This window comes from Vigna umbellata, chromosome 7 (assembly GCF_029865625.1).
Source record: "Vigna umbellata cultivar VRB3 chromosome 7, Vumbellata_1.0, whole genome shotgun sequence".
NCBI classification, from domain to species: domain Eukaryota; kingdom Viridiplantae; phylum Streptophyta; class Magnoliopsida; order Fabales; family Fabaceae; genus Vigna; species Vigna umbellata.
The window spans coordinates 23373953-23396223 of record NC_142171.1 but is presented as its reverse complement, the minus strand read 5'-3'; the positions used below and the strand labels follow the sequence as shown (position 1 = coordinate 23396223).

The 22271-nt window shown below is 33.3% G+C and overlaps 1 long non-coding RNA gene across 1 annotated transcript; it reads left to right on the top strand.

Annotated features, from left to right (window-relative positions):
* The first annotated feature begins 870 nt into the window (after positions 1-870).
* On the top strand, positions 871-1629 carry LOC148195484 (uncharacterized). The gene is made up of 3 exons (XR_015780719.1): positions 871-966; positions 1076-1142; positions 1244-1629. It is a non-coding gene; the product is annotated as an uncharacterized LOC148195484 (long non-coding RNA).
* The last annotated feature ends 20642 nt before the right edge of the window (positions 1630-22271 follow it).

Here is a 22271-nt window from a genome sequence, read left to right as displayed (position 1 = left end):
TATATATGTATATATGTATATATGTATATATGTATATATGTATATATGTATATATGTATATATGTATATGTATATGTATATGTATATGTATATGTATATGTATATGTATATGTATATGTATATGTATATATATATGTATATATATATATATATATATATATATATATATATATATATATTAAGCTTAATTATACGTTACTTTTAATTAATATAATAATTAATATTATTGAGTTTGATATGAATGCACCCATTGAATAAATAAACAATCGCGTGTATTTTAAACTGCAGAATATTAATTTCTAATTGCTACATGTTACAGTTGATGAATTAAATAAACTTTATTTAATGTTTGTATTAATTTAATTCTTAATTAAGTTTTAAATTTCTCATAGATATAACTATTTTCAATTAATGTTTTATTAATTTATTTTATATATGAAGTATTTAGAATTTTTATATTTTTTCAATTCGCTCTTTACTTATAGTTTTTTCAATAATTGAGTAATGTGGTTATGAACTTATCCTACATCTTACTAAATTGCTTATGAAAAATATAAAATTAGAATAATAAAAAAAGAAATTTTTTCTGTTTGTATAAATTAAAGGTATGAAATAAAAATATTATCTTGATATTAGAAAATGATAAACAAGACTGAACAATTTTTATTAAAAAACCAACCATTTAAATTTAAGAGGAATATATATAACTTATAAAAAAACATAATTGATTATTCAATAATAAATAATAATTTAATGAAAATAATAATTCATTTTAAAAGGAATTACTAAAATAATTTAATCTTTTTAACCTACTTATTTCATCTATATATAGGTGAGATTGAAAGAGCTGTCAGGCAAGTTATGAAATGGGCCTAAGCAAAGATGAAGAAGAGGAGAAGGAGAAAAATGTATACTTTTTGAAGAATGAGATCCTAATCTCAAAATCAAATCAAGGAAATACCAAAGGTATCTGATTTATAGTTAATCACACTCAACACAAAACCAACTTTAAAGCAACGCTGCATCTTATAATTTGTTTAACATACTGATTTTTCTATATCTTTTTTTAAATTAGGAGAAACCTTTATGATCGGAGGGATAATCTTCCGATTAAAGGTTAAGGGTTCTTCCTCCATTAAATGGTTAGTTCTTACTTCACTTTTATATTTAGGTTTTCTTCTTCTCTTCTTTCATATTACATCACAAACAACTACTTTCTATTAACCAACAACTTTTATTACAGTTGCCCCAAATTTCACATCCACAATTCTCTTAATTCGATGTGCAACATATAAGGGTAAGATCATTCTTGATTAATGTATGATCTTATTTGATATGTAATGTTATATCTACACATTCCTTCATGTTATTTAAGAGTATTTGATTATTATCTCAACATGCTTAATATGTTTGTAGGAAGGATGAGGAATCCAGATGAGCAATATGTTCAATGTACTCGCAGCCCATGAATCCTCATATTATTGAAAAATGTGATGAGATCAATAGAAATGGGTTGCGCAATATAAAGGATATGATTTGGTGAAAAGAAAGACGAGAGGAGATTCTGAATTTACAACGCCATTTTAGCTTTTTAATGTAATGTTATTTTTTTTTCCATAGTAATTATCATGTAAGAACAAAAAAGAAGTCATAATTTAAATGTAATTTCTACTTTTACTCCTTTTAAGTGTAATTTTAAGTTTTCAATTTAATATCATCTCTAAAATTTTATCCAAGTGATTGAAGGTAGTTCTCCCAATTATAATTCATATAACATTCACTAAAGGTAGGTGATTACTTAGATATTGTTTTAGTAATGTATAGTTAAAGATATGACAACTCTAACTTATTTATTTTAATATTTATTTAACTTTGTATTCGTTAAGCCGACATGAAAACATATATTTATTTATTAAAAAAGTTGAAAATAATTTTTCTTAAACTTTATTTTAAATTAATTAATATTTATTGTTGTATAAGGGTGAGCTAAGTTAACTTTAATTGCATTGCAATATAAAGAACGTTAATGCTTTAAAACTAAATGTATGACCAACTGCAATTACATTATGTTTGATAATATTTAAAAAGTAAATTTATATTTTCATGTAATATAACAGTTTATTTAACAAACAATAAAAGATAATATGAGTTTACGTCTTATACGTCGATTTATTGATTCAATCAAACAAATGACAGCAAGACTTTGTTTCACTACTGTTCCTTTAAAAAGCTGACAATCGTGGATGAAAAATACAAAGACCGAATAATATGATTCAAAATTAATAATACTTCAAGTTAGAAATCGAAGTGTTTAAGCATTTAATGTGTGATTCTATTTATAAGTATTTCAGTCACAAATCATATATCTACAAGATACATAAGATACATAGATAATAGTAAAATATAATTATTGAAGATATGCAAGGAGTCTCACATCTTAACCAAACATCAATGAGTGCTAACAAATCAAGATTGGAAAGCAAACTCAAGCTTTCCTTTGATTTCAGAAGGCAATCTTTAGCAGGAGTATAGATATCCAAGAGCCTAAGCGAGCACTCCAGTAACATCGCATTGTGGCACCAAAGCCTTCTGTTCCAATGTCAATTGAAGCAACTTGTCGCTGAAACCCTTGTGGATAAGAGGTATTTAGTACTTGTGGATAAGAGGTATCCGCAGGTAGCAGGTATTTTAATACCCGATTGCTAATGAGTCGGATTTAGGTATCACATTATTCGTATATGTGGGTATCTGTTATCCATCTGAAAAATAAATTTACAATTTTATCCTTCGTCCATTAAATTATTTTCTAAATAGGTGTTGTATCCTGTCTCTGCCGTCAAACCCTAAATCTCAATTTTTTTCTTCTACACTCTCCTTTCATTCACATTATCGTTAGAGAAAGAGAGAAAAAAACGAAGTTCAATCCTAGGGTTTCCTCCTAGGATTTCCTCTAGTTGTTCTCCACAGATCTCGTCGTCTACCCTTTTCAAACCCTAAATCAATACAGATTTATAGAAAAAAAAAACGCAACTTGTGTCGCCACCACCTTCTTTGAAGGAGCCATCACTACAGAAGAGAAGAGGCGAAACCCTAGCATCACGAGAGAACCTCGAACGTGGGAAAAATTTCCTACAACTGCCATGAAGCATCCTTACCTTGGTCCAATTTGCGCCGCAAGCTCTCTACATTCTTGAACCCTAATCTTTTGGGCGAGAATGAGGACTACCACGTGGCATCCTTCCCCTACTTTCGTACAGCACCAGATGGGGGAGGAAAAGGACCACTACTTTGAAGTTGAGGAGGAAACCCTAAAGAAGGGTTTGGGCTTGACCCATTTTCAAGAAAAAAATTAATAATAAAAAGGATGATTTGCACCTTTGACCTATTTTCATAAAATAAATTATTTGAACATTGGCCCAATTTTGTTTCATAAAGTTATATGTTTTTTTATTTTAATTTAATTTAAACATTTTTAAAAAATCATAAAATATTTTTCTTTAAATTTGCGGGTTGAAACGGGTATCTGCGGGTTGAAAAAAATCCTCGGATTTTTTTGTGCGAGTATCCGACAAGTAGCGGGACAGGTACGAATACAGTTTTTTACATGTGGGTCGGATTCGAGTATCACACTATCCGTACTTGACCCGATCTGCTATCATCCCTAGTCATGACACATAAAATTTCTAAGATCGGGGTTTTGGACAAAGTCTACAGTTTTGGGGAAAGTCTGTAGTTTTGAGAACGGTCTTAGGGCCATTTCGGGCTTAGTTGGTCTCTTATTGTACTAAAAATCTAGTAGATCATTTGGTAAGGAGTCATTTGGGAAGCAGTCGTCTAGTAATGAGTCGTTTGAGAAGAAATCGTTTTGGAAGGAGTCGTCTAGGAAGGAGTCGTTTGGAAAGGAGTCATCTAGAAAGGACTTGTCTGGTAGATCGTCTAGTAAGGAATCGTCTGATAAGGAGTCGTTTGATAAAGAGCCGTCTGGTAAGAAGTCGTCTGTTAAGGAGTCGTCTGATAGATTGTTTGTTAAGGAGTTGTTGTAAAATACTTAGACTTTCTCTATTATCTTCATAAATTAAACTTTGACTCGTGAATTTAATCAAAACCAACAAAACACGTAAAATTGGGATGATTAACATATATAAGTGTCAAATTATCATTAAAACTAAACACACACATACACATACAAACACACACACACCAACACACGTATACACCCACATACACACATGCACATATTCACCCACACCCAACCATATACACATATACGTATACACGCACATACATACACAATCACACACACCCCAACACACACACATATTTAATTAATAAGATCATTAATACTATGATATTGCTTCGATAAAATAAATATTAAATATGTGTGTTACAAAAAGAATAAATATTAATTGCTAGTTGCTTAATGTAATAATTATATTTAATGTTTATTGTAATTTTATAGTAATAAACTGTCTACAATATTTATATATTATCTTCATATTACACACCGGCACGGATACACACATACAATACACAAACATACTCACAGGTACACACCTACCAGACACATACACATGCACACATAGTTAATTAATAAGATCATTAATACTATGATTATTGCTTCCATAAAATAAATATTAAATATGTATATTACAAAAAGAATAAATCTTAATTACACGTTCTAGTTGCTAAATGTAATAATTATATTATTTAATGTTTATTGTAATTTTATTGTAATAAACTGTCTACAATATTTATATATTATCTTCATATTACACAATTAAAAGATTGGAAAGAACAAGTTATACTTAAAATTAAAACCATGAAAAAGTAACATATGAATATATATTAAATTTATATAAAGAATTAATAGATGATGCTTAATAATAAATACTATGAAACGGAGATTCATAGAAGTCTCAACGAAACTGAAATGATAATTTAATAATAATAATGACTCACTTTAAAAAAATTAAAATTATTAAAATATATAATTAATATCAATAACTATTATTTGAGCTATTCATCTCATATGTTTCGTTTTGTATCTATATAAAGAGGATATTCTCAGAGTTCTGAACAGAAACAATTAAGCAAAAATGAAGAAAATAAAGCGATCGAAAACATATATTTTTCCAAGAGTGAGGATATTCTTCTCAAAATCAAATTAGGGAAGTACCAAAGGTACCTGATTTCTAGTTACTCTTATTCAACACCAATATTTGTTTGTATGCATATTTTTTGTTTTGTTATTTTGTGCTCACAATAATATAAATTAGTTTTCATAAAAAATTGCATTGATATTAAGCTGACACTATGATCATGCTACTGATTTTACTGTATATTTCTGATTTTGGATAAAACCTTTTGACTAACGGAACGAACATCAATGGATGAAGGTTGTTTTTAAGTGGTTAGTTTCAACTTTTACTTCTAGCAATGTTGTAGGCAAGTAATTTATATTAACTGAAAACTTTGATTGCAGTTGCTTCAAATTTCACTGAAGTTGAAGCTCTAAATTTATCAATTGATGAATTTCGTCTCTGTGCTTAAACTGTGCAGGTTCAAGTTATTTTCTTCATTGTCAGTTTGGGTTGGAAATATTACAATAAATAGGTGAATACTGGCAAATAATAGAGAAAAATGGAGAAAATGTTGAAAACAAAAAGAATACTGGGAAAGCCGGGAAAAGTGCAAACCAAATGGAGAAAAGACGCTACTATACCACGAGGACGCAAATCGAAATCTTCACTGTATTGAACTCTAATATGATCAAATGATAATATAAAGGAGAAGCAAATTCTCATTAAAAATGCTGCATTTATCTATAATTAATTTTTGCCAATTACATGTATTTGCATTGTTGTAAAAGATTACTTATCTATGTATAAGATGATGTATTGACACAATAAGAGTATTAGTATACAAGGTGGTCTTGTTGGTCTTTCGAAAATAAAAAATGATAAACTTTGTTTTAATGTCTGATCAATCATTTCACATGTTGATCTATATATATATATATATATATATATATATAAGAATTGAGACACTTAAGTATATATTATGTATAAACCTAATGATTTTAGCGAGTATTCTAGTAACCTCTAATTAAATTTTACTTTACCTTAAGTAAATAAATTTTGTTCAATTTAACTTTAACATAACATGATGCAGAAAGTATAGTACTTTGATGTGATGTATATGATATAGTTGCGAATTATTCATTCATATATTTAATTTATTTAGTGTCAGATAAAAGTCAGGAGTAAATATAAGTAAGAGAATCTAACATGACGGTAATTATATTTCTTGTTATGGGTTTTCAAAATGCCCGGCACGTATGGGAAAGGAGATAAGGAAATTTCAATCAGATTTTTTTTTATTGCTCTTCAACGTAGTTTTAATTGAAAGTATCAATCTTGGTGAAGGAGAGATATCTGAAAGGTGTGTTACGAGGAAAATTGTTTTGGAGAGTTGGAAAAGGAAATATAAGATGAGATTTTGGGATGCTAAGTGGATAGGGTGATCTAACATAGATTGATAGATAGAAATCCTATACTATATACGAATTCATTAAATAATTAAGGATGCTACAATAGGTTAAAAGGGTGTTTGAAACGACAATACATGAAAAATGGAATGGGGCATGATTGCTGAAAATTGTGTGGGTTAATCATAACATGCACTCAATCTTTGGTACTTAGTTCAACAAATCATGATATTGTTCTTTCAAATGTTACTTTGACTAGAGCATAAAATTGGTAAGGATTGCGTCCTTTAAAATTGAATTCATGCATTTGGCTAGGTTTGTCGGCATGTGGTCATATCTCTTACCATCTTGTATGCTTGAGTCAATTTTTTAGTGGAATTTGATATATCCAAGATATTGTCTGGTGAAATTATGATCTCATTCTTTTTTTAGAGTGAGTTGTTTCATCTCATACCCCACGAAAGATAACAATTACGATTTTTCTTATATGCAATGCTACGTTAACCTACCTACAATCTATTATGTATCGCCTCCCCAACCGAAATGTAGTGATAATGTAAGTTTAATTCCTAAACCATTTACTCGTGTGTTTCTTTCCTATTTATAACCAATTTTCATTCTCTTCCCATAATATGCCATTCCACCAAAGCCTCAATCTCAATATCAACATGTTAGGCCTTCTTCTTATGGTTAACAATTTCATGGTCATAAAGTTGGTTAGTCTAGTCTATCTAGTCTCCAGCAAACTCCGTTGTTCACACACATACCACACTAGTAAAAAAACACCTTTTTAACTTGTGATATATGCCGCGGTTTTGTAAAAACCAAAGCATTTAAAGACACGATGGCAGTTTGGAAATTAAGATGAAGTTATATGCTTCGGGTATAGAAAGAACCGAGACATAAAACGTTTACGACACTGGTTGATGGAGGATCGAGGCATAAGGATCTAATACTGCTTCGGTTGATGCAAGACCGAGGCACAAGGACCTGCACGTTTTCCAGTAAAGCAAGGTTTCCATCTGACAGAAAGAGCTACGGTCTCGGTTAATAACAGAACCGAGGCGTAACGTGTTGCACCTTTTCAGTGAGCCAGGCTTTCCATTCAAACCCTTCCATTATTCTTACTTCTACTCTAAATGTTTCATTTCCCATTTCACGTTTCACTTTCCCTCATCCCCTCCCCTCCTCTCCTGCAACCCCTCCCTCCTCTCCTACAACCCCTCCCTCCTCTCCTACAACCCCTCCCATTCTCCAGTCCCCTCTCCCTCAACTCCATCATTCTCTCACCAGATGACTTCTCCCTCTACATCCCCAGGACGATGCGGCGAGGCGAGACGAGACGAGATGAGATATGACGAGACGAGGCGATGACGGTGACGAGACGGTGCGACGAGGACAGATCTCGCGACGGTGCGACGAGGCGAGACGGATCGCGACGGTGCGGCGAGGCGTGAGAGCTCCGACGGCGCGGCGAGGCGAGAGAGATCTCGACGGTACGGCGAGACAGCACACGACAGTGCGGCGAGACAGCACGCGATAGTGCGGCGAGACAGCCCGCGACGACGGCTGCAATGGCGGAAACCCTTTTCTGCATTTTTTGGTTTTTGATTTTTGGTTTTTGGTTCTATTTCTTTGTAGCTGGATGGCGAAATGGATCTCTGATTTTTTGTTTTTGGTTTGGATCTCTGATTTTGGTTTGGATCTCCCATCTGCTCTCTCTGCTTCCTGTTCCCCCTTGTTAGACATTTGAGTTTGTTTGTCAAAGTAATTTTGTCCAAAGACATGGATGAAAAAAATTGCAGAAAAGAGAAAGAAGTTTAACCACAAAGAGAATAAACAAACATAACAACACTGATCTCGGTTGAAAATAAAAAAATTAAAAAACTTTACTGCCTCGGTTGTCTGTGAACCGAGTCAGAATCTGAATCCTTTTGATTCGGTTCAGAACCGAGCCAAAAAATTCATTCTTTTTACCTCGTCTGAATATGCACCGGTCGTAGAACCGGTGTCTATAAGTGAAAATGATCGAGGCGGTATACCTTGATTGCACTAGTGCCATCACCAAAACATGTCTTTTCAGTCACTACACCTAGGAATTTCATATACATAATATTTTTCCTACTCAACCAAATCCTTTTTGTGGTCCACCAAACATGTTTGGAATTTTTGCATTTACCCCACAAGCTACATACAATCCCACATAATTTTTAGGATATTATCATCACTCAATGTCGTCCTAAGGTATAGTTGATGAAGGTGACTGTTGAAAATAGAATGTCTTAATTTCTCACACTAAGAGGGGGTGAATTGGTGAAATGTAAAAACAATGTTTTCTTTAAATCTTTTTCGCAAAGTGGATGCCTTTAAAAACTTTCTTGAAACGCAAGGAAAAGGATTTATTTATGCAGCGGAAATATAATCGATTAAGTATAGTAAGAAGTTGACTGAAAAAAAGAGTGCAGGGATAGAAAGATCAACCGCTGAGTTTTTATACTGGTTCAGCCAAGCCTACATCAAGTGTCCTTCCAACTGTAGGAAGCCAATGCACTATAATGATCAAGGTTTTTACAACAAGGTTTTTATAGCGGCCTCACGTCAAAAATATAAAACACCTTTCTAACCCTCTAATCAAAATATAGGCATATACAAACGGACCAGCAGCAAGGATCCCCTCCCCTTCAGTCTACACCCTTTGAGCCACCCTCAAAGTCAAGAACGCAACATGCTCTTCTTCTTGTAATCACAACAGGGAACCTAAATCCAATCTTCACAAGATTGCAGCCTCTAAGCTCTCAGTTACACCCAATGTGCATATTTGATCTGCCTTTGTAAGTGTAGTTAACTTGCTCTTCAAGAATCCACAAGAAGATGATCACCACGGTCACTTCTTGTTTCTTGGAGCTCTTTCTCTCTTTCTATAAGTATGCACCTTCTACAAAAGATATCACAAAACTGTTAGATTCACAAAAGTTCTTACAGAAATCAAGTTCGCGTCAATATATAGATTTTCACAATTCTGACGCATTCTAATCGACTTAGTTACTAATGTAGTCGAATATAACAATTCTGTTATAATAGTTAGCAGCAATCAATGCAGTTAATTGAATGTACATTTAATGTAGTCGAATCACATTTAATGCTTTGTCAACATATTTTAAAATATAGTTGTTGTATCATTTAATACAAGCATTAACAAAATTTCAAAACTATAAGAGACTTAGTCGAATGCAGGTTGCATGTAATCGACTATGTAAGACAGTTAAACAAAGTTTTGAAAAATGGTTTTTGCAAAGCCCCGAGTTTTAATTGACTCACTTCATAATGAAGTCGACTTAAAATTGTTGTTTTTCCACACAATTAAAAGTTTAACATAAGTCACTAGTACAAAAATAGCGTAAAACGTTGAATGTTTTGGACCTTTCACGTCGAATTCGAGAACGACGTCATATCGGGAGACGTTAAATTGACGTCAAATTTTATCAATAAACAACGTTAATCAATTTTTTTATTTTTTAAAATTAATTGTGATCCTTTTTTACAACTCTACGAGATCTGAAAAGCAGAAAAATAACAAATTTCAGTTTTTGGTATTTTGTAAAGCATGAATTATGAACGTGTAATATAGTATCAACAACAAACAACAATGACAAACAACAAACAAGTCCAATCAAACAACAAACAAGTTCAATCAAATAACAACAACAAACAAGTTCACCCAAACAATAACAACAAACAAGTTCAACAAAAAATAACAAGAAACAAGTTCAACAAATAAGTTCTTCAAAACGAAAACGAAAACTAACCTTGGTTCATCGGAATAAAGTGTTGTCACACATGAGAAAGAAAGCAGAATGCGCCTATGAAGGATAACAACACGAAAATAATCGGTCAAAACAAACAAAAATCATACCTAAAGTAGTAAATTAACATGCATTTGTATCAAATGAAAGAAATATTACATGTGATGGTCGTCAAACTTCGTTCGTGAAAAGTTTGAGCAGAGAAGAGGGTCTCGCGCTAAGATAAAGTGAATGAATTTTGAATCTCCCACTTAAATTTTTATTGAATTCACTAATTATGACATTTAACGTTGGGGCATTCGACGTTTTATATTATTTTACGTCGGATTACAATTCTAAACAACGTTTAATAATTGTATTTATTTACAAAAATGCCACCGGTCATTTTTAACGTTGGCTATTGAGTGGTCCGACGTTGAATGTGTGACATTATACGTTGTTTTTACACTAGTGAATGCTTGTGGTTTTCCTTCTATAAAACATCATACATACATTCAGCAATAAAATCAATTATATAGCACAGTGAAATGCGATGTATCAAAACAATCATGTTCTCAATGCTTTAAACATATTTACACATTGATTAAAACATATAGCATGTAAGGAATAAAACATGTAACACATAATCAATCATGTGTTATTAATTATGTGGTCATCATAAAAAACCAGAAGCTTTGAGATTGTAGGTTCAGCTAAACCAGTGCTCTCCTATCAATAATCTCCTCGTTTCTTTATGATGCACAACCATGATTAATAAACAACCATGTTGTACAAATCAAATCATATCTTGTCAAAATGTATCAGTGCAAAAGATTAGTAAATGATCAAAATGTATCAAAGCAAACATTGAGATATACTCATTTGATTCAGCTTAAAAAATACATAATAAATCAAAATATATCAAAGTATTCTCCCGGTCAGAACATATAAGAGTAAACAGAATATATCAGAATAAAGCATCCTCCCTCTTTGTGCATTAGCAAAAATGGTATGCCTTATGATAATGATATGCTGACAAACAGATATTCAGAGATGCATCAGTAAATCATATTAATCAAATAATGATGCTCCCCCTATCACAGATAATCACAAGATAAAGATATAATCTCCCCCTAAAGTGTAGGCATGTGAAATTATCTAAAATCCTATGCAATGCTCCCCCTACCATTATGCACGTTTTATAAACAAAATCCAAATGCACAATGTCGTTTGCACATAACATTTCATAGCATGTATGAGCAAGTGACAATATTGTATCAAATCAGAAATAGTGCAAACACATCAATGAAGCATAGATACAATATCAATCAACAATCTCAATATTATCTAAAGTAATTTGAGTGAGTAATAAGAATAGAGATATATTGAAAATGAAACAATCAACAGTATATGATCAAATAGCAGAATAACCAAATTCCAAATCATGGAATTTATAACCCCTGTTAATCAGTAATTGATTGATCCACTGTTGCAATCGACTTCATTGCTTTCCATTTGAATTGTATCTCCATTAATTAATCCAGAAGCAATGTTCCTACAAAACCTTTCCAGATCAAGCATTTTAGAATCATTTTAATACAAGAATTATTACAGGTATATTTTGTGTATGTAAATGTATAAGTGCAATGATAAACATTAAAGCAATCAACTTCATACACCACACAACGATTTAAATCAGATTTAGATCATTATTTTATACTACTGTCATTTAAGATTCCTAGTTCATTTCGAATAGTATAAAATCTTTCTCTGTTCAATGGTTTAGTAAAAACATCAACCCATTGATGTAAGGTATCTTCACATTTGACCTTAATTTCACCCTTGAGGATGTGGTCTCGTATGAAGGGATGCCTTATTTCAATATGCTTATTTTTACAATGAAGAACAAGATTTTTAGTCAAATTTATTACACTTGTGTTATCACATTTTAATGGAATGTGATCTAGTGATATACCATAATCTTCCAGTTGGCTCTTGATCCAAAGACACTGAGCACAACAGCTACCAACTGCTATGTATTCAGCTTCTGTTGTAGATAATGTCACACAAGCTTGTTTCTTTGAATGCCAAGAGACTAAAGAAGATCCAAGTAGATGATAAGTGCCACTAGTGCTCTTTCTATCTAGCTTACAGTCTCTAAAGTCATAATCACTATAACCTTCAAGAAAAATATTTGTACCGTTTGGATACCACAGTCCGAGACTTTTGGTTCCTTTAAGATATTTCAAAATTCTTTTTACAGCAGTTAGGTGTGATTCTTTAGGTGAAGACTGAAATCTAGCACAAAGACATACATTGTGTATGATGTTAGGTCTACTAGTAGTTAGATATAACAAAGATCCGATCATACCTCTTTACATATTTTGATCAACGTCCTTACCAGCTTCATCAAGATCTAGGTAGCAGTTTGTAGCCATAGGAGTTGCAGCTTCCTTGTAATCCAACATTTTGAATTTCTTTAACAGATCAGTACAATACTTGGATTGGTGAATGAAAATACCATTTTTAGCTTGCTTGACTTGAAGATCAAGAAAGTAATTAAGCTCTCCCATCATGGACATCTCAAACTCATCCTGCATAGTCTTTGAAAATTCTTTGCACAAAGTAGGATTAGTTGATCCGAAGATAATGTCATCAACATAAATTTGAACATACAATTTATCTTTATTTGAACTTTTAATGAACAGAGTTGAGTCGACTTTACCCCTGGAGAATCCTTTCTTTACCAGAAACTCACTTAGTCGCTCATACCATGACCTTGGCGCTTGCTTTAACCCATACAACACCTTTTTGAGCTTGAAGACATGGTCTGGATGTTCAAAATCCTCAAATCCTGGTGGCTTTTCCACATAAACTTCCTCTTTAATATATCCATTTAGAAATTCACTTTTGACATCCATTTGATATAGCTTGAATTTCATCACTGATGCAATAGCATGAAGAATTCTTATTGCCTCCAGTCTAGCTACGGTTGCATATGTTTCATCATAATTGATTCCTTCCTTTTGGCAATAGTCTTTTGCAACTAATCTTGCTTTATTTTTTATGATTTCTCCTGAATCATCCATCTTAATTCTGAAAACCCATTTTGTGCCTATGACATGCAGGTTATCTGTTCTTGGTACCAGTTCCCATACATTATTCCTCTTAAACTGGTTAAGTTCCTCTTGCATGGCCATCATCCAATTTTCATCTACAAGAGCATCTTCAACCCTTTTTGGTTCAATCTTAGACACATATGCAACATTCATGCAGAACTGATTCAATTTCCTTCTTGTAGACACACCTCTTGTAATATCACCAATTATGTTGCCTATAGAGACATTTTTAGGAACTTTCCATTCCTTAATCGATTAGGTTCTGGGAGAATTGATTACGTCGTCAAAATTCTCTTTTTCTGAAATTTCCTAATTTTCTTCCTCTTCTCCAGCAGAGTTGTCAGCTTCTATAGATTTTCTATTCTGTTGAGAATTAACCATTGTTTCAACATACTCGTCAAACGCAATGTGAATTGATTCTTCAACACACATTGTTCTCTTGTTGTATACCCGATAAGCTTTGCTTGTAAGTGAATATGCAATAAAAATTGCTGCATCAGCCTTGGAGTCAAACTTACCAAGGTTTTCCTTTCCATTGTTTAGTACAAAACATTTGCATCCGAAGATCCTTAGATGTGATATATTTGGCTTTCATTTTGAAAATTTCAATGGAGTTACTTTCAACATTGATCTTATTACAGTTCTGTTCAACACATAGCATGTTGTACTTACTGCATCTTCCCAGAAATACTTTGGCATGTTCCTTTCATTCAGTATTGTTCTTGCTAGCTCTTCTAGTGCCCTATTCTTTCTTTCAACCACATCATTTTGTTGAGGTATTCTAGGTGTTGAGAAGTTGTGGATATTCCCATATCCGCACAATATTCATCAAATGCTTCATTATGAAATTCTTTGTCGTGGTTACTTCTAATCGATTTGATTCTGAGTTCCTTCTCATTTTTAATAATGGCAGCAAACTTCTTAAACACTTTGAATGTGTCACACTTGACAGGGATGAAGAAGGTCCAAGTGAAGCGAGAATAGTCATCCATAATTACTAATCCATAAGAATTTCCACCTATACTTTTCACCCTTGAGGGACCGAATAAATCCATGTGTAGAAGTTGTAGAGGTCTAGAAGTTGACATCTCTCTTTTGTTCTTGAAGGACTTCCTAGTTTGTTTTCCCTTTCGGCATGCATTACATAATCTCTCAGAAGCGTAGTGAATGTTGGGAAGACCAATGACAAGATCATTTCATGCAAGCTTGTTCAGTTGACCTAATGTGTGTCAGCCTCTTGTGCCATAGCCAAGTATCATCTTCCTTAGTTATCAAACAAACGACAAATTTGAATGACATTTCTTTGAAGTCGATTATGTAGATATTATTATGCCTTTTCCCCACAAGTAATAACTCATCAGTTGAATCGTTGCTGATTAGACAATATTTACGTTCAAAAGTAATCTTCAACCCTCTATCACATAGTTGACTGATGCTGAGTAGATTGTGCTTTAACCCTTCAACAACAAGTACATTTTTAATTTCATAAGAAGAAGGAGTTTTGATTTTACCTATACCAATGGTCTTTCCTTTGTTGTTGTCGCCGTATGTGACATAACTAGAAGTCTTCTGAGATATACTAATGAACTTTGTTGGATCTCTTGTCATATGTCTTGAGCAACCACTGTCCAGATACCACATAGAGCTTTTTGTTCCTTGTATCAAGCATTATTCTGTTGTCTAAGTTGGGGAGATGCGATCTCTTGAACAAGAAATTCTGAATTTTATCGATAAAATCTTTGCACATGATAGATTATAGATTGTTGATCATTTTTCTCGATATAGTGGTAATATCTTTCAGATATTTATGTCCTACTCATAACATGCACTCGATCTTTGGTACTTGTTCAAGAAATCAAGATATTGTTCTTTCAAATGTCACTTTGACTAGAGAATAAATTGGTAAGGATTGTGTGGCCTTTAAAATTGAATTCATGCATTTGGCTAGGTTTGTCAGCATGTGGTCGTACCTCTTACCATCGTTGTATGCTTGAGTCCATTTTTCTAATGGAATATGATCAATCCTAGATATCTTTTGGTGGAATTATGATCTCAAAGCCATTAATTTTTTCTATAGAGTGAGTTGTTTAATCTCATACCCTACGAAAGATAACAATTACGATTTTTCTTATATGCAATGCTACATTAACCTACAATCCATTATGTATCACCTCCCCAACCGAAATATAGTGATAATGTAAGTTTAATTCCTAAACCATTTACTCGTGTGTTTCTTTTCTATTTATAACCAATTTTCATTCCCTTCCCATAATATGTCATTCCACTAAAGCCTCAATCTTAATGTCAGCATGTTAGGTCTTCTTCTTATGGTTAACAATTTCATGGTCATAAAGTTGGTTAGTCTTGTCTATGTAGTCTCCAGCAAACTCCGATGTCCACACACAGACCATCACCAAAACATGTCTTTTCAGTCACCACACCTAGGGATTTCATAGACATAATATCTTTCCTACTTAACCAAATCCTTTTTGTGGTCCACCAAACATGTTTGGAATTTTTGCATTTACCCCACAAGCTACATACAAGCCCACATAATTTATAAGATATTATCATCGCTCAATGTCGTCCTAAGTTATAGTTGATGAAGGTGACTGTTGAAAATAGAATGGCTTAATTTCTCACACCAAGAGCGGCGTGAATTGGTGAAATGTAAAAATAATGTAAAAGCAGCGTACCTTAATTGGCGAGGAATCCCCGAAAACTGATCCACCATTGAGTGTCCACAGCGTCGAACCAATTAATAGTGTTCAAAATAAACGTTTTGTTGCATGAACAACTTCATCTATGAGAGTGGAGCTCAAGAAAATAAGAGGAGAGAATTACGTGAAGTCCATGTAGACTCCTCCACCACCTTATTATGATGTCCGAAAAGACAATGCTGTAATTCCTAATAAAGGTGTGTTTAAAAATTCAATTAGTTTCAATTCAAAGATTAGCTAAATAAAACACAACAATGAAAAAAAACACTACCTTTGGTATACTTCCTTGATTTGATTTTCAGATAATCTCATCACTCTTTAAAAACTTTGTCTCCTTCACTAGTGTAGAATTGACCTTTAACGTCACCCAATAGACGTCCGTCCACCAAAACACCAACATAAATAATTGACCTGTGGCATATTCGTAAATAAGTGGTACTCTAGACGTCCATTGTGGGGGGGCCGGACGTCTATAATATTATAAACGTCGGGGCGCTCTAACAGACGTTTAAGTGGTTGAAAAAGTTACTCTTCCACTACCTTGTCAGCAACATAAACGTCCGTTGTGGGGGGGCCGGACGTCTATAATATTATAAACGTCGGGGTCCTCTAACGAACGTTTACATGGCTGAAAAAGTTAACTCTCCAACTACCCTGTCAGCAACATAAACACCCATGAAAAATATTTACCTTAATAGTAACAATTAAAATTTTTGGACTATAAATAGCCATGAGAGAGGAGGCTATTTTGCACAAGGAGGGGAAGAATCAAGTGAGAAACCTTGAGAAATAAAGAAGAAAGAGTTGGGAAGAAATTTTTAGTTTCAAGAGGAGTAGAGGCTCTAGAGGGTTTTCGGGGAAAACAAATTCGGAGCAAGAGAAGTCTGGAATAGAGGTACGGGAGCTAACCTTTCTAAGCTTTTATATTATGATTTAGTATTGTTTTATTACTATTCATGTCTTGAAATTCTGTGTGAATATTGTTAATGCTTACTGGATATCTATCTATATTGAATTTCTGTGTTAATATTATATGTTGTCGTTTTGAATCTGTAAATAAGAAATTTGTTAAAACTAGTTGAGGAACACTTTGGCTAAGAAAAGACTTGGTACTTAAGTTGTCCATTGTGACGCACATCTCTTTCTTAGAAGTCTACTCGACAAGCTTTTAACTTAAATCTTGTTGAAATGGAAATTTCTGATGAATTCATGTTATTGTGGTAGATATGGAATTATGAACACTACAAGAAATTAGTCAGTTATCTGCGGATCACTATATACGGATTCAGATCCGTATATAATATATTCATTATATACGGATGTGATATACGGATGAGTTACATACGGAAAATTCCGTATATAATGACAGAAAATATTTACATACGGAATTGCCGTATATAAAATCTGTATGTAAGGTTGGCACCTTTGACTGCGGAGTTTCCCAAGGATAAACCGTATGTATTTTCCGTATGAAAGGGGTTAAAATCTTACCGGCTGATAATACATACGGATATAAGGAAAAAAAATTAAAAAATTGAAAGTGTGCCAAAAATGCTATGTGCTCTCTCTCTCGAAATGTTTCCCCTTTCTTTCTCGACAAAGCTCTTTCTTCAGAAAACCTAAAATGCTCCCTCTTACTTGTCCTTCGATTCTCCCAATCACGAGATTGCTTTTTTCTTCGTTGAGCTGTCGCAGCTGAGTTGCAGTGTGGCAGTAGCATTTTGATCTTTCTCTGTTGGAGCTTTGGTTGTCCCTGTCTCGAGCCCTCTTTCGTCTGGCTGTCCCTGTCTCGAGCCCTTTCCACTTTCGTTGTCCATCGCGCTCTGGTTCTTCATCCTCTCTCTCGAGCTGTCTCCTTCATCAAACACTGTTATTGGGCGTCATTGTTCGGTTCGGTTCGGTGTTGAAAGAGTACCTGCATCTGGTAATTAAATCCTAATTTTGAGCAATTGATCTTAAATAGTGAAAATGTCGAACCCTAATCTGGTGTTTTTTTTTGACATATTTGTGGTTCGGCTCCCAAGCCGTGGTTGGAGTGTTAGGAAGCATCCATTGAGGGTACTGTGTGGCGGTTTAAGAAGATTGTTACTCGTATTAAGGAGGAAGACATATACTATTTGGAGTTGCGAAGGCCCTTAGTGAAGGAAGCAAAGGTGAGTGAGTTCGTTTGGACTATTACAATTCTGTGTTTGTTTGATTCAGTGTTGTGTTGATCTGTATGGCTGTTATTAGTTGTCTTCAATTCACATGTTGTTCATCGTTATCCTTTACTGTCTTGTGTTCTGATTAGTTGTCTTCAATTCACATGTATGGGTGTTATTAGTTTTGACATATTAGTTATCTTCAATTCACATGTATGGCTGTTATTAATCATTGTATGTTTGATTAATTAGGTTTCCAAATCCTGTTGAATTTGTGTTGGGTATATAGGGAAGTATTGTATGATTTCATTACATCAAATAGGGTTACATGTTAGCAGTAAGAAACCTGTCATAACAATTTGATGTCAAATAACCACATATAAGAAGAAAAATAACGTACTATCAGTATGCCGAATCCAATGTCTCAAATAACTTCCCAATAATCAGCAAATTTACTAATAATAAAACAGTCCAACAATGACAAAGGTAAAAGATTTCAGTGAGAGGATGATGGAGAAACTAATACAAAATTTAAGCAAAATAATATTAAGCCAGAGATGAAGTTCAAGTTGTTGAATGTGACGAGGTTGGAACACAAACAAGACAACACTGACACAATAACCACACAAAAATATTAGCAAAATTTATGCTTCGTAGATCATATAGAATACGAAAGATGACATGAACAAATATTCTTAACAATAGACCACTAACACGCAAAATGTATAATAACAATGTCCTCAACCTTGCCGAAGCATAAGTTAAAATAAGATATAATTCATTTCCTAACTAAGATATAATTCATTTCCTGATCATGTGGGTAGAATTGGGTGGAGTAGTATAAATTCGAAACTTTGAGTCTGGAAATTTGCTGCCACAGGGCATGTATTTTTGCCCAAAACAAAAGAATTTTGTCAAAAGAGGAAGGGTAAATTTCCTTAAGTCACAATGTACTGCTCATTTATTCATTATGCTAATCAATCATTGTTTGTCCATTACAGCAGGCAAATTAATACTATGTTGTTATATGATATCTCAAAGCAAAGAAAAGAGCCTGAGTAATGATTCCTCAAGATAATGCATCCCTCAAGATAAACCAAAACAATATATTCTGCATGACTAATATCTAAAATAAAATTAATATTACTTATATGTGTGTGGGTGTATATATATATATATATATATATAATATATATATATATATATTCACCAAATGAATACAAAAATAGCCATGAAATCCTTTAAACTTTGAGCTTAGTATGAGCAGAGGATAATGTAGTACTGATATCTCAGGAGATAGAGTGCTATATACTGTTTCTTTTGTTAATCTGCAATGAAGAGATGAATAATTTTGTGGTCTATTCTCATTTCGGTTTCTCTCATTCCCATGGTGGCTATTCTGATTCTTGATTTGTTTCATGCTTTTATGGTCTTGTTTTTTTTAAATTTATGTTTCTGATTTTAGAAGTTCAGAATCATGTTGTGTGTGTGTGAGTGTTTTTTATTTTATCAAAGCTACAAGGTCAAGTTCCCAAAGTAATGTTGGAGTTGTGATGTTTTCTTGGACTTTAGTAAATGATTTTGTCTTCTTTAATTAATTTATGTTTCTTTTATTCTATTTTCTATATTTAGCTTTTATAGATATATTTATTATTCTTTTTGTCTGCTGTTGGCTATAATGCCTTCTGCCATATTGTTATTGTATTTTTTTTGGCTCATCACCATAGGCCGTCATCAACAATTTATAACCTTGGTTGAATTTTGTTTTGTGCTCAATATATGACATGTTTCAAAAATTCTTGCACATTAGAATGAGTGTTGCAAGCAGCACCCACTGGTTGGTTTGGAATCCTTACTTATTACTTTGACTCTTTAGTAAACAATACCCCAAACATTCCTTGTCCAGTTTATAAATTTAGAGTAGAAGCTTACTTTTTCAATCATGTGATGTAGGAAATCTCATCTAACTCAATCATATTTCTCATAATCAACCTTTACAACACTTTATTTGTTATTAGTTCATCCTATTTTGTCAAAAAATTGGTAACATGGTTTCAGTTTGTCATCCTCTGTTTGAAGTTGTATCCTGGTTAGGTCATGTCATCATTAGTCATAGTGTTCTATTATAGTTGTGCAGGTCACACTATGGCCCTTATATTAGTTTCTCTCAATCTTTTCCTTAGGCACAATCCATCTTGCAAAGGCTCCTCTGTTTGCTTTTGTCTTACATTCTTTTTCAATTGTGATTTGAAGGTGGTAGTGTACGAAGGTGTGATTAGGGAAAGGCAACAAGCAAAGAAGATTGTCCACAATTCCTGAAAGGTATGCTTAATGTTATAGTCCTACCATCTTTGAAGTAATAAATAGTTTTGATGATTATTATTTTAGTCAGTCTCTCCTATTTTTTGTTGACTCTGAAGTATGTTAATTATTAGGTAAAAATTTCCACCAATTTTGTAGCAAAAACAGTGACATCAACACTCAAGTAAGTGGTTCTAACCTTTTATTTGTATTTAGTATGGGGAGATAAATTTGCCTTGTGATTGTTTGATGTTCAATTGCATTGTGTCATTGTCGTTAGTCTCTTAAATTTGGTTATGGATGTAGTAAAGTATGTTAATTTTAACATGTGTTGTTTCTATTTTAGTTAATTTGTAGTATGATGTTACACTGTGGGTGTGTTCCCTTTGTGATGAACAAGATATGCATCTTATTCTCATTTTGTCTTCTTTTTTTTGGTTAATTTTTTCATCCTTCTTAGTCACTTGTTCTATTCTGTTCTTCCTGCCACCCACAAAGGTTACTTCTCTTTTGTCCTTTATGCTTTCTTCTGTTATATACAGTGCTGCTCCAAACAATCCAAACTGCACAATTATTTTGTCCTTATGTGCAGATAGCTATTTATGCACATCACCATTTCTCACATCACTCTAAATTAATATGCACATAGCTATTTATGTGCAGCTGTACATCACCATTTCTCAATCTCAAAAGCTCTCTCATTCTCCTCTCCCATTTGACGTCAAAAGCAAGCACCTATCTTCCTTCCTCTTTTAACGTCAAGCACTGCAACATGTTCACCGTCTCCTTTTTTTTTTCTTATGTTTATCTCTAACATTTTTGTACTGAAGCCAAAGCTATCCCACATTTTGTTCTCCTTCTCAACCCCTACTCACTAAAACCTCACTTTCCCTCCTGTCATAGTTAAAACTAGTTCTTTTCTCTTCAAACAATGGAAGAGAATACTCCAAACCCTCTTACCCGCACTCTTGGACAACATACCCACAATATACATGATTTTAAAGTGCATCCATGACACTTTAACGTACACAAACAACACCCCAGAGTATCCAACCATGTGTACTCATTATAACATAACTAAGTACTTACATAACATGAGTAAGTACTTACCTAACATTACCACCTCCTATAGGGGTCTATAGTGATGGAAAGTGATGAGTCGTTATTTCTTGAATTATATTTAGTTTATTGCACTTAAATAAACCAGGGAATTGTGTTTAATTGTTTGTTATTTCCCCGTTTTCCGAATTCCGCTTAATTCGGTCAGAAATTTGTAATTGTGCTAATTTGGATTTTTTGAGCTGATTAAGTGCATTTTTGAAATGCAGGAAAATTTTGGAAATACATTTTGGGACATCAGGAAGAATGCCAAATAAATTCAAGACTCTCCAGACAGACATTTTTGAATTAATTAAATTGTAATTCAGTAGTTTAGAATTTCTGTATCAACTCTTACATTTTGGGTCAATTTTTGGTAACCTAATTTAGACCCAAAAATTAGAAGTTAGTGACTTGGACCCTAGGATTTTAGTGTGTGGACCCTACCCTAAAAAAGGGACACACGGCCTTAAGACAAGAGAGCCCAGCCACCACTTGAAAAACACGCTCCCACACTCTCTCGGTTTTGAGCTTTTGGCACGGGTTACTCCTTTGTTTTGGGGGCTCTCGGTTTTGAAAAAATGAGGAGAATGGAACGTGGTCTTTGAACGAATGGAATGAAG